This window comes from Pan troglodytes, chromosome 5, assembly GCF_028858775.2.
Source record: "Pan troglodytes isolate AG18354 chromosome 5, NHGRI_mPanTro3-v2.0_pri, whole genome shotgun sequence".
Taxonomy (NCBI): domain Eukaryota; kingdom Metazoa; phylum Chordata; class Mammalia; order Primates; family Hominidae; genus Pan; species Pan troglodytes.
Window position 1 is genome coordinate 63,843,132 of NC_072403.2, and position 13,811 is coordinate 63,856,942.

General features: G+C 40.1%; 1 non-coding gene and 1 pseudogene across 1 annotated transcript; one reads left to right on the forward strand and one right to left on the reverse strand.

Moving 5' to 3' along the window:
* Nucleotides 1-13,811, reverse strand: part of LOC735678 (beta-glucuronidase-like) — a 469,528-nt pseudogene that overhangs the window by 240,106 nt on the left and 215,611 nt on the right.
* On the forward strand, nucleotides 8,720-8,792 carry TRNAA-AGC (transfer RNA alanine (anticodon AGC)). Its single transcript has one exon. It is a non-coding gene; the product is annotated as a tRNA-Ala (tRNA).

The following is a 13,811-nucleotide window of genomic DNA, read 5'->3' on the forward strand; positions in this document are numbered from 1 at the left end:
GGTTTAATTGACACACAGTTCCTGAGGCTGGAGAGGCCTCAGGAAAGGTACAATCATGGCAAAAGACAAAGGGGAAGCAAGACACATCTTATATGGTGGCGGGAGAGAAAGAATGTGAAGGGGGAAGTGCCACCAGATTTTATGAGAACTCACTCACTATCACAAGAACAGAAAAGGGGAAGTGTGCCCCCATGATTCAGTGACCTCCCACCAGGCCCCTCCCCCAACATGTTAGAATTACAATTTGAGATAAGATTTGGGCAGGGACGCAGAGCCAAACCATAGTGTTCTGCCCCTGGCCCCTTTAAAATATCATGTTCTTTTCACTTTTCAAAGCCAATCATGCCTTCCCAAGAGTTCCCCAAAGTCTTAACTCATTCCAGCATTAAACCAAAAGTCCAGTCCAAAGTCTTTCTGAGACAAACAAGTCCCTTCCACCTATGAGCCTGTAAAATCAAAAACAGATTAGTTACAATGGGGTTACAGGCATTGGGTAAATACTCCTGTTCCAAAAGGGAGAAATTGGTCAAAACAAAGGGGCTATGGGCCCCATCCAAATCCAAAACCCAGCAGGACTGTCATTAAGTCTCAAAGCTCTGAAGTAATCTCCTTTGACTCCATGTCTCACATCCAGGGAATGCTGATGCAACAAGTGGGCTCTCAAGGCCTTAGGCAATTCTACTCTTGTGTGTCTGCAAGATACAGCCCCTTTGATTGCTTTCATGGATTGGCATCGAGTGCCAACAGCTTTTCCAGGCAGCCAGGGCGAGCTATCGGTGAATTTATCATTCTGGGTTCTATAGGACTGTGGCCTTCTTCTCACAGCTCCACTAGGCAGTGCCCCAGTAGGAACTCTGTGTGAGGGCTCCAACCCCACATTTCTCCTGTGCACTGCCCTCACAGAGGTTTCCATGACAGCTCCATTCCTGCAGCACACTTCTCCCTGGATATCCAGGCACTTCCCTATATTATCTGAAATCTAGGTGGAGGTTCCTAAACCTCAATTCTTGTCTTCTGCACACCTGCAGGCCCAGCAGTATGTGGAAGCTGCCAAGGCTTGGGGCTTGCACCCTCTGAAGCAGTGGCCTGAGCCATGGCTGGAGCTGGAGCTGCTGGGACACAGGTCTTCACGTCCCAAGGCTGCACAGAGGACCGAGGACCTGGGCCCAACCCAAGAAACAATTTTTCCCTTCTAGGCCTTTAGGACTGTGATGGGAGGTGCTGCCGTGAAGGTCTCTGAAATGCCCTGGGGACTTTTTCCTCACTTTCTTGGAGATTAACATCAGGATCCTCTTGATTTATGCAAATTTATGCACCAGCCTGAATTTCTCCCCAGAAAATGGGTTTTTATTTTTTTAACCACATGGACAAGTTGCAAATTTTCCAAACTTTTAATGTCTTCTTTCCTTTTAAACATAAATTCCAATTTCAAACCATCTGTTTGTGAATGCATGTGACTGTACACTTTTAGAAACTGCCAGGTCAGGGCGTGGTGGTGCATGCCTGTAATCCCAGCTACTTGAGAGGCTGAGGCAGGAGAATCGCTTGAACCTGGGAGGTAGAGGTTGCAGTGAGCGAAAATCACACCACTGCACTCCAGTCTGGGTGACAGAGCGAGACTCCATCTCAAAAAAAAAAAAAAAAAGGAAAAGAAAAAGAAACCACCCGGTCAAATCTTGAATGCCTTTCTGCTTACAAATTTCTTCTGCCAGATGCCCTAACTTATCTCTCTCAAGTACAAAATTTAACAGATCTCTAGGAGAGGGGCAAAATGTCACCAGTCTCTTTGCTAAAGCATAGAAAGAGTGACCTTTACTACAGTTCACAATAAGTTCCTCATCTCTATCTGGGACTACCTCAGCCGGGACTTTATTGTCCATATCACTATCAACATTTTGATCAAAACTATTCAACAAGTCTCTAGGAAGTTCCAAACTTTCCCATATCTTCCCGTCTTCTTCTGAGCCCTCCAAACTCTCCCAACTTCTGCCCGTTACCCAGTTCCAAAGTCACTTCCACATTTTCAGGTATCTTTGTGGCACTGCCACACTTTCCTGGTACCAGTTTTCTGTATTAGTCCATTTTCACATTGCTATGAAGAACTACCTGAGACTGGGTAACTTATAAAAGAAAGAAGTTTTAATTGACTCATAGTTCATGGCTGGAGAGGACTCAGGAAGGTTACAATCATGGCGGAAGGCAAAGAGAAAGCAAGGTACATAGTGACAGGAGAGAGCACAAAACGGGAAGTGCCACACACATTCAAATAGTCAGTTCCTTCTCATGTCACTTCGTTCTAACCTCTGTCATTTAATTGCTCTCTGAAACGGCAGAGAGAGGTTGTTTACTTTTAAGGATTCATGTGATTAAATTAGGCTCACCTGGATAATCCAGGATAATCTCTCTAGCTCAAACTCCTAACTTTAATCACATTTGCAAAGTCATTGTTCCCATGCAAAGTAATAGATTCACAGGTTCTGAGGATTAAAATACGAATATCTTGGAGGGGGGCATTATTCTGCCTATGCAGAACTTTAATTATACTTTCCCCATTTTCCTTCTTTCTTGACTGATTTTTGTCACGATTTGGAAAATTATAAATTTCCCAAGAAATGCCAGGAAGGAATTTCCATATGGAAACATGGCAATACAGCCTGGAAAGCACTATGGACAGTTGCATGGACCTCACAGTAAGGAAATCTAACATAGGCTTCAGGCTGGGGAAAGCTTTATAGACAATGGATGTCATAAATAGGTTTTTGAAGAATGTGTAGTAGTTATCTTTGTGAAAGTTAAGGGAAGAGAGGATTGGAGTCATTAATTCACAGGACTGTGATTAAACTGAGACATACAAATTTCATTTTTAGGGTGAAGTTAAAAATAGTTCAGTATGAGTTCAAATGTAGGAGGAGAGGGATATAAAATTTGAGAGTTAAGCATTGGACCTGTGTAAGTCTATTCTCATGCTGTTAATAAAGACATATCTGAGACTGGGTAACTTGAAAGAGGTTTAATTGACTCCCAGTTCAGGATGGCTAGGGAGGCCTCAGGAAAGTTAGAATCATGGCAGAAGGGGAAGCAACCATGCCCTTCTTCACATGGTGGCAGCAAGGAGAAGTGCCAAGCAAAAGGAGAAAAAGCCCCTTATAAAACCATCAGATTTAGTGAGAACTCATTATCATGAGAACAGCATGAGGGTAACTGACCCCCATGATGAAATTACCTCCCACAGGGTCCCTCCTGAGACATGGGGGTTGTCGGAACTACAGTTCAAGATGAGATTTGGGTGGGGACACAGCCAAACCGTATCAGACCAAACATGAAAGTCTAAGAAGCTTTGACTTTTAAGACAACATTAGGAAGTGCTTGAAGGGTTGTAAGCAGTGGCATCACAAAAAAAAAAAAAAAAAAAAAGCTGTGTTTTTAAGATAACTTCAGAGGCTACAATACAGAGTATACATTTAAATACAATCAATAGATTAAAATGAAATAAACAGGGATATGGTTCGAGAACATGCATAGTAATCACAATGAGAAACATTACAGTGACTTCAACTAAGTAGAGCAAGAAAAACACTAATATACAGCTACTGCAAGTGCAAGTGAATGCAGTAAATTTGGAAAAGAGTGTGGCAGTATCTAGTTGAAGATACACTTTTCTTACCAGCAATTCTGTAATCACTTGACAGGTTCTTCTTGTCTGCCGCGCAGAAAAGCCAATGCATTGAGAACAGCAGGTTTTGCAGCAAAGAAAGAGTTTAATAATTGCAGGGCCAGCCAAGTGGAAGGATGAAAGATAATGCTCAAATCCACCTCCCTGAGAATTTGGAGGCCAGAGTTTTTCAAGGATAGTTTGGTGGACAGGGGGTAGGGACTGGGGAATGCTAATTTGTTGGGTAAGGGATGAAATCATAAAGGGTCAAAGCTGTCTTCTTGCACTGAGTCAGTTCCTGGATCAGGGGTTCATGAGACCAGCTGAGCCAGTTTTTTTTTTGTTTGTTTGCTTTTTGTTTTTTTGTTTTTTTGAGACGGAGTCTCACTCTGTCACCCAGGCAATGGTGTGATCTCGGCTCACTGCAACCTCCACCTCCTGGGTTCAAGCGATTCTCCTGCCTCAGCCTCCTGAGTAGCTGGGATTACGGACGCACACCACCATGCCTGGCTAATTTTTATGTTTTTAGTGGAGATGGGGTTTCCCCATGTTGGTCAGGCTGGCGGCTTTTTGTTTGTTTGTTTGTTTTTTAATGGGTTACCTGTCCAGGTGACATCAGCTGGTCCATGAAAATACAGGGTCTAAAAAATACATCAAGCACCAATCTTAGGCTTTACAGTAGTGATGTTATCTATAGGAGCAACTGAGGAGGCTACAATCTTGTGACTTCCAGCTACATTATTCCTGAACCATAATTTTAACCTTATGCCTAATTTGTTAGTTTTACAAAGGTAGTTTCAGTCCCTTAGCAGGGAGGGGTTACTTTTGGGAAGCAGCTATTATCATCTTTGTTTTAAAATTAAACTATGAATTCCTCCATAGTTAGCTTGGCCTATGCCCAGGAATGAACAAGGACAGTTTGTGAAGTTAGAAGCAAGATAGTCAGCTATGTTAGATTTTTCTCACTGTCATAATTTTTGCAAAGATGGTTTCAATTCCACTCATTTTTGCATAGAAAATGCATGCTTACGTGTACCAGGATACACATTCAGGAATGTTTAGAGTGGCATCATTTGTAATAACTGAAGGATAGATATAATGTAATAGCTATCAATGGCAATATGGTTATACAAACTGTGATGTGTTCATACGTGGAAGTCTGTATTGCAATGAACAGTATCAGGCAAGTGGTCATCCAACAACATAGATGGAATTTAAAAACATAATGAAAAGTTGATATCAAAGAAGCCAGATCTCATAATATCCTAAATGATTCCATGTGTATAAATATTGAAAACATACATGTATACATGCATGCATGTATACATACATACACTCAGAAGAGTTTGGAAAAGGAAGACTTGCTGAGTCTTCTGGCCTCCATCTTTCTCCCATGCTGGATGCTCCCTGCCCTCAAACATTGGACTCCAAGTTCTTCGGCTTTTGGACTCTTGACACCCGTGGTTTGCCAGGGGTTCTTGAGCCTTTGGCCACAGACTAAAGGCTGCACTGTCAGCTTCCCTACTTTTGAGGTTTTGGGACTCGGACTGGCTTCCCTGCTCTTCAGCTTGCAGACAGCCTATTGTGGGACTTCAACTTCCGATTGTGTGAGTCAATACTTCTTAATGAGCTCTGCTTCATATACACATCTATCCTGTTAGTTCTGTCCTTCAAGAGAACCCTGACTAATACAGATCTAGGTGTACATACAAACAGATTTTGTGTACATACATACATATATACACACATACATGTATACAACATACATACATCCCTACACATGCCTGTGTGCACACATACATGTACACGTGCATGCAAGAATACACGTGTCCATACATACGTGTGCACATCCACACACATGCCTACACGCATGTGTGCACACATGTGCACACACATGTATGCAAATACATGCATGCACACACATAAATAACGTGTGCATACATGCATGTACATACATGCACACACGTGCACATACATATGTGCATACACACAATGCATGTACAATATATACATACATGTAGGCACACATGAGCACAATGTATACATGTACACATGCATACATGTGCATACACATGCACACAAACGTACATGTGTATACACATGTGTATACACACATGCATACACACATGTACACGTGTAAACACGTGTATACACATGCATACACACATGTACACGTGTAAACAAATGCATGCAAACATGCATGTGCACATTTATGCATACACGAATACCTACACACAAACATACAAACATTCTGTGTACACACATACATGGATACACATGCATGCATGCACACACACACACGCATCCATGCCTGCAGGCATGCATGTGCAGACATATGTGTACACAAATGCATACCCGCAGATGCATGTACACCTGGGTACACACACATACATATAGTTATACACATATGTAGATGCATGTGCACACAGGTGTACATACATGTATACATACACGTGTGTATTCACATGTACATGCATGTATGTACGTATGCCTGTGCAGATACACGTGTACAAACACACACATGTACACATGTATAGTGCACATATGCATGCACGTGTACACACATTTAGGCATACACATGCATATGTAGATGCATGTGTACATGCATGTATACATCTACACATGCACAGACATACATGTACACATGCATACTGTGTACATAATACATGTATACAGATACATGTGTGCATGCACGTGTACACACATGCATGCATACACACATGCATTTGTAGATATATGTGTAGGTGTGTACACACAACATACACATATGCATCCACACATACACATATACACATGAGGTGGCACGTTCAGCTTTCAAGAGGACAATCAGGGACTTTGTCACCTTGACAACTTTAGCCTTGCCTTCTAGTCATCTTGCCGGAACACTTGTGCCCGTGTTTTTCTAGCACTGTCATAAGAATACTTTTACCTATCAAGGCAACTGGGGGTTAGGAGAGCTTTTTGCACAGAAGGCTACTTGGCTTTGTTTGAAAACTGATGATACATGAGGATTGGGGTGGTGAATCACTCACATGTTTCTTCATATGAAAAATGAGGACTGTGGGATTCTCTGGCTGGATCTCAGCACCTAGAAATGGATCTGGGCAATAGGAACTGCTCAGTATTAGCTACCGCTTTGGTTGCCTTCTCCTTGCGGAAAGCTGGCCTCTCACACTGAATTTGTATCATAGGCACTCATGAGGGTCTTGACTGTATCAATATCTGATGAGAGATTTTAGTGCAGTTCTGTTATCGTGGCTGATTTGCTCATTTGGTAGCTAGCATCCAGCTTCTTGTGAACATTAAAATAAAATAAAATAGATTATGGAGGAATAGAATACAGATACGTAGTAAGGGATTATTTTCCAGACAAAATGGATTTGGATAAAAGAATCTAATTAAGAACTTGTGCATGATTCTTTTAAAATTCTTTTGAATCCATTTTTTTTTTTTTTTTGGCCTGTTTTCAAGTCTCCGATTTTTGTCACCCTTCTCACACCAGGTCAGAGAGATAGCTAATGGTCAGAAGGAATCTTCCAGCAATGACCATAGCGCTTTCTCCTGCCTGCAGATGCCTCTTTTTATTCAGCCTTTATGGGAAGTAGCAGCACCATCCAGTTCTCAGAGAGCAAGCTCTGGAGTAACTGAGCTAACCCCAGTTACCCCAGTGGATTTACAGATTGAGGTTAGAACCCAGCAGGGTTCTCTTCCTGGAAAGAATAGCCTTCCCTCTAAGGTTTCAAATAGACCCTGGGTGAGGAAAGAGCCCTAAACAGCTTGAAAAATTGAATGCTCTTTGAGCAAAGCAGGAAGCCGTCCTATGGAAGAGCATCATTTGAGCATAAATCAGGTTATCAAGACAAACAGAGTGTTCAGGAGGTCAAGATGGTTAAGCAGAGACCCTGACCAGAATGTCCGTGGCGGAGAGAAACAATCTTGTTGGGAAAAGGATGACAATAATTGGGGACTTAGAATAAAGGCTAAAAATGATTCAAAGAGAATGCAAAAAGAATCAGGCACAAATCGTTTACTATACTCTGTTATGCAAATCTCACCTTACTATGTGTTTGTATTCTATTCCTCCACAATCTTTATTTTATTTTAATGTTCAAAGAGACTTGTAGGTGCCAATTAAATGAACAAAACAGCCAGAGACAACAGAACTGCCCTAAAAAAAGTCCCGCATCAGCTCTTGAGAGCAGGTTCCTTAAAGGTGAACAATATTCCACATACAAGGACTTTTTCAGCACCATGCATTAGAAATGGAAGTGAATGTTTATTATTTTTTGTATAAGTTGGTTGATATGGCTTTTCAGCTTCCCTCAGTATCATTATCCAAATTTTGTAGATGACACTAAAGCTCAGAGGAGTTAAACCATTTTCCTTAAATCACATAGCTTTAAATAGGAAAACCAGATATGAAAAGCAGATTTTTTTTCTAAATTAAAAAACCAAAAACAAAAACACGTGAGCTCTTGCTTTACCCTAGCACATAGTCTTGCCATCTGTTTTCTCCACACCAGGTCATTCCTGTAACATTCATTCACATAACAAATACAAATAAATGAGTGGATTCATTCATCAGATATTAATTCAGAATCCCTTTTGTGTCTACCACAAATCTGGACCATCTCACAACCCCCAGAGAGTCTCAGCTACAAGGAACAAGTGATAATGCCATCCCACTTTTATAAACACACACACACACACACACACATGCAACACACACACAATCATTTAATCATTTTTAATTATTTAATTATTTTTTAAAAATCAGTGACACTTTAGCTGGGCAGGTCTAGATAGGTCTTCTTTGCTGGGACGTGTCTTTTTCTGTCCCGGAATACCCTAAACTTCACATTTTGGCAGCGTGAGTTTTCCCTTTGTGACTTTCTCCTTCTTCCCTTTTTTCCTCCTTCTTTGCAGAGAATGAGTAGCCACTGCGCCTTGCCCTGCACCATCAATGAGAAGATCTGCTCTTAGTAGAGCCCTGCTTTCCCGCTGAAGGCCCTGAAATCACCTGTGTTCCAGGCCACCCACTAAGGATAAACAAAGCTTCCCTGATATGGGGAATTAGCTCAAGTGGTAGAGCGCTTGCTTAGCATGCAAGAGGTAGTGGGATCAATGCCCACATTCTCCAAGCTTTATTATTTAGGTACCCAAACCCGAGTCAGTGTCTGAGAGCAAGACACTGCTCTCGGTGTCTTTGGTTCAAGACATAGGAGCAGCAACAATACAGGACTGGTGACAGCTTCCTGCTGGCATTCAGTATAGTGTAGATCTACTGTGTAATTAATTTTCTGTTTCTTCGAGGAGCTGTGAAACCAAGGGACATATAAAACTGCTCTTTTCTCCCTGTTTCTGCCTGCAGCTTGGTCCTAAATGTGAGACAATTGTGAAAAGTGGAGGACAGAGCCACCTGGTTAAATACAGCCCCGGCTTTCTGGTGAGAGGACTGAAACCAAGATGTGTCAAGTAACTAGAATGTGCCTGGACAGATACTGTAGAAAGCAAACCCATAAAGTTGTTCATGAGCTTGTGGACGCACCTGCCAGCTGTGAATAAGTGGCTCTAATCCCGAACAACTTACCTACAAAGAGCCTGAGAGCTGAACTGTGCAATGGCCCACTTTCCAGTCCTCACTGACCACTGGGTTGCACACACTTTGGAGATCTCTGAACAGCAGTGTCAAGCCTTTCAAATAGAGTTATCTTTGAAACGACAACACATGGAAGTCTGGTTGGTACTTGGAGCTTAAATACAAGGCAATTGTGTGCCTGCAAAAACAAAAATAGCAATATTATCCTTAAGATTTCAACAAGACACAGTGTCTCATCACATAATCCAAAGAAGTCCAGGTTACAAGTCCCAAAATATTCAGCATTATGAAAAAACAGGGAGATCTTAATTCACATGGCAAAGAGAATCCTCGAATAACAATATTGAGAGGACACAGATGTCAAAATCATCTGACACATACATTAAAGCAGATATTATAACAATGCTCCTAGAATCAGGGATAACATTCGTGAAGTGAATGGAAAGTTGGAAAGTCTCACCAAATATTTTGAATATATAAACACCAATTTAAACTTAAGAATTAAAAAAATGTATTAACCAAAACTCTTAGGGGAAATAAAAAGCTTAATTGGAGGATCTCCATAATAGAATGCAGAAGACTAAGGAAAAAGTCAATGAACTTGAAAACAGAACACGAATACCTACGTAATCTGAACTATAGAGAGAAAGGAGGATTTTATTGACTCTGAACAGAGGCTCAGGGACAAATAAAAAATAACAAATCCAACATTCACGTTATTGTAATCTGGAAAGAAGAGGACAAAGTGGTCTTTGTGGGATAAAACTTTGAACAATTAATAGCTGAAAATGGTTCAAATTTGTCAAAAGATATAAACCAGATTTTTAAAGTTCAGTAAATGTCAATCAGGATAAACCCAAAGAAACCCATAGCAAGGCATATCATAATCAAACTGCTGAAAACTAAGAAAATACAAAACAATTTTGAAAGCAGCCAAAGGGAAATGAAAGAGAAACTACCATATGAATGATTGTAGATTTCACATCAGGAACCATAGGGGCCAGAAAAAAATGTCATAACATTCGGTAACAAAAGAAAAAGACATATCGACCCAGAATGCTATGTGGAACAAAAGTATCTTCCAGACATAAAGGCAAATAAATGCATTCTCAGTGGAAGGTAAGTAAATACATTCTCATTCTTAGGAAGACTGCTGGAAAAGAATTAGCAAAGATTTGAGATAAGAAAAATGATACCAGAAGGAAACTTAGAACATCATCAGTGAAGGAACAAAAGCAGAAATAGAAAATGTCTGGGTAGACATAACAGACTATTATTCTTCCCTTGAGTTCCTTAAGGTATGTTTGATGATTGAAAGCAAAAATTGTAACTTTATCAGAAGCAGTTGTCATTGTATCTAGATGTACTACATACATAAGATAAAAGGGTAAGTGTAATGGGACTAACTCTTGATGAAGTTTCTTTATTCAACTTGAATGGTAAAATATTGATTCTAAGTATACTGTGAAAGGTTATATATGTATATGGTAAACCCTAGACCACCTACTAACAAGATTTAAATAAACCAAAACAAGATAGAAAGAGGAACATAGATGAATTAAAACAAAGGGAAACAAGGTTAATACATTATTAAATAATAGACCTATCTAAAAACTTATCTATAATGACATTACATGTAAATAATCTAAACGCATTAATTAAAAACTAGAGATCATCAGAATGTGTTAAAAATAAATATGCTGACTAAAGAAAGCCACCTGCTATACACTTATATATAAGAATAAAAGTTATAGAGCAGATTGAAAGAAAAGAGTGGGAAAAGATACCTCATGCAAGCACTAATCAAAGACAGCTGTGGTGTATATACAAAAAAATCAGACAAAGTAGATTTGAAAGCAGAGAAACTTTTCAGGAATAATGAGGGCTGCTAAATAATTATGATTGTCAATTTTCCAGGGGAATATTGTCCCAAGTGTATATGAGAACACAGAGCTTCAAAACTCATAAACAAAATTGGATACGCAAGGTAAAACCAGAAAAATCCAATTATAGTTGCCGACACTAACACTCCTCTCTCAGTAATTGGTAGACTTAGTAGAAAACAAATCAGCAAACATATTGGAGAATTAAACCATACCATCCAGTAATGGACCTATTAACTTCATAATGCAAAATAAAAATTTAGGTAGAAGGCAAAGACAAAAGTTAAAAGAAAAGTAAAGATCATGTTATAACCAGGAAATTAAGAGTAGTCCAGCATATAGAAGAGTGCTGTTATTGGAAGAGTTATTTAGTTATTTTGAGACATTTTTTGAAAGAGTTCTTTAGCTGGAAATGACAGAAAGACTGAAAATGGTGAATCAGGAGGTGGATCTTCCCTTGTCCATATTTATTTTGTCTTTTTTTGAGGTCTACGGTGTCTATACTTCCTCTGAATTACCTACAGTGTCTGGCACAGAGCACCTCCCCAATGAATATGTATTAAATGAGTAGAAAGTAACTTATAGATTCAAAAGAATTGGGCAAGAATAATGTTCATTATTTGACAAATCCTTGAATGTAGTGTTTGAAGGAAGATAATAAGTCAAAGTTGACTTGAAAGGTAAGCCCAAGTCCAGACTCTTTTCTGTAATCCCAGCACTTTGAGAGGCTGAGATGGGCAGATCCCATGACACTAGGAGTTTGAGACCAGCCTGGACAACACAGTGAAACCCTGTCTCTACAAAAAATACAAAAATTAGCCAGGTGTGGTGGTATGCATCTGTAGTTCCAGCTACTCAGGAGGCTGAGGTGGGAGGATCGCTTGAATCCAGGAGGCGGAGGTTGCAGTGAACAGAGATCGCACCGGTGCCTGGACAACAAAGTGAGACCCTGTCATAAAATAAAATAAAATAAAATAAAATAAAATAAAATAAAATAAAATAAAATAGTTAAACCCAGGCCGGGAGGGGTAGCTCACACATGTAATCACAGCACTTTGGGAGGCTGAGGTGGGCAGATCACCTGAGGTCAGGAGTTTGAGACCAGCCTGGCCAACATGGTGAAACCCCGTCTCTACTAAAAATACAAAAATTAGCTGGGCGTGGTTGCAAGCACCTGTAGTCCCAGCTACTCAGGAGGCTGAGACAGGAGAATTACTTGAACCCGGGAGACAGAGGTTGCCGTGAGCCAAGATCTCACCAGTGCAGTACAGCGTGGGTGACAGAGCGACACTCTGTCAAAAAAAAAAAAAAAGTCCAAAAAGTAAGTAAAGAGGAGGTTTGGAATTAGATATTTGGTGTATGAATGAATGGGCTAAAGTGCAAAAGAACAGGCAGAATAACTGAGCTGGTACAGAGGAAAAAAATCACACTTAAAATCTAAAAATATCTGCTTCTCAATTTGGGCTTTCCCACTTAGCAGCTTTGGCACCTTAGAAAGAACACTTAACTTACCTGAGCTTCTATTACTTCTAAAAAGTGCATAAAGTGCAGGCTAAGACATAGTTTTTTTGGCAAAATTCAGTCAGACTACATCAAGTAAACTCCCTAAGTCTCCTAGTATAATTCATGGCACAAAAACTGGGGAAAAAACAGGGAGGATATGATTATAAGTTCAGTTTGTGTTTTTTGTTGAATGAATGTCTCCAGTCATAGAGATGCAAGTGTAGATGCACAGTAAGAGTAGTATGAACAGGAGACACCTTGGAAGGCTATTTCTTCATTCAGTTGGTCATTCAATGAACTATCATGACTTGAGCACTACCTCTGTTTCTTATCAACAAAGGAGACTACGGAAAAGAAGAGTGACTAAGATCTCTGAAGAAGGGAAAAGCTAGATGACTGGGCCACAAGAGGAAAAAAAGCAGCAAGACAGGTACAATTGTTTCTGGTCCCTCAAGCCAGAAGGTGCTATCATTATGTGAATACTGGAAACGGGTGGACTCCACCTGTCCTGAGTGGGGAATTCTTCCAGTGCAGCACTGGCTGATAAGGAGTGATTTCCAAGTAGCATTGATTGTGTTCTTTAAAAGCTAGGAATTGATAAAGCAGCAGTGTGTGGGAAATGAGATTTAATAATCTGGATCTCAGCTCTTAGGAACAGTTGCTCTCTTAGAGCAGCAGGCCGCCTGTCAATCTCATATTCTGAAGGTCCTGAGTTTGAACATCAGACAAGGTACAGCTTTTGCCGCTCTTTCCGTTAAGGGAAATGAAATAGGTGTGATAAATAATGGAACACAAATGCTATGACATAATGATTTCAAGACAGTCCAAATATTAGCTTAAAATTTAAAAATGAGCTTTCCTTTCTTTCTTTCTTTCTTTCTTCCTTCCTTTCTTCTTTCTTTCTTTCTTTCTTTTTCTCTTTTTCCTTCTTTTGGCTTCTTAGTGGTTTGAATACAAGGCGTGGTGAAGAGATATAAATTACACAAGAAACTACAAGCTATGTCATATGTCTACCTCTCTAGCTGACAAGGGAAGCAGGGGAAATTTCTCTTCCAATTGTCTGCTCTGAAGGTCATCCAAACATAATTATCAGGTGGGGTGGGTGAACTCTTTTATTCTTTTAATCATCCAACATATATTTCTCAAGCGCATACCTTGTTAAGAGACGGTTTTG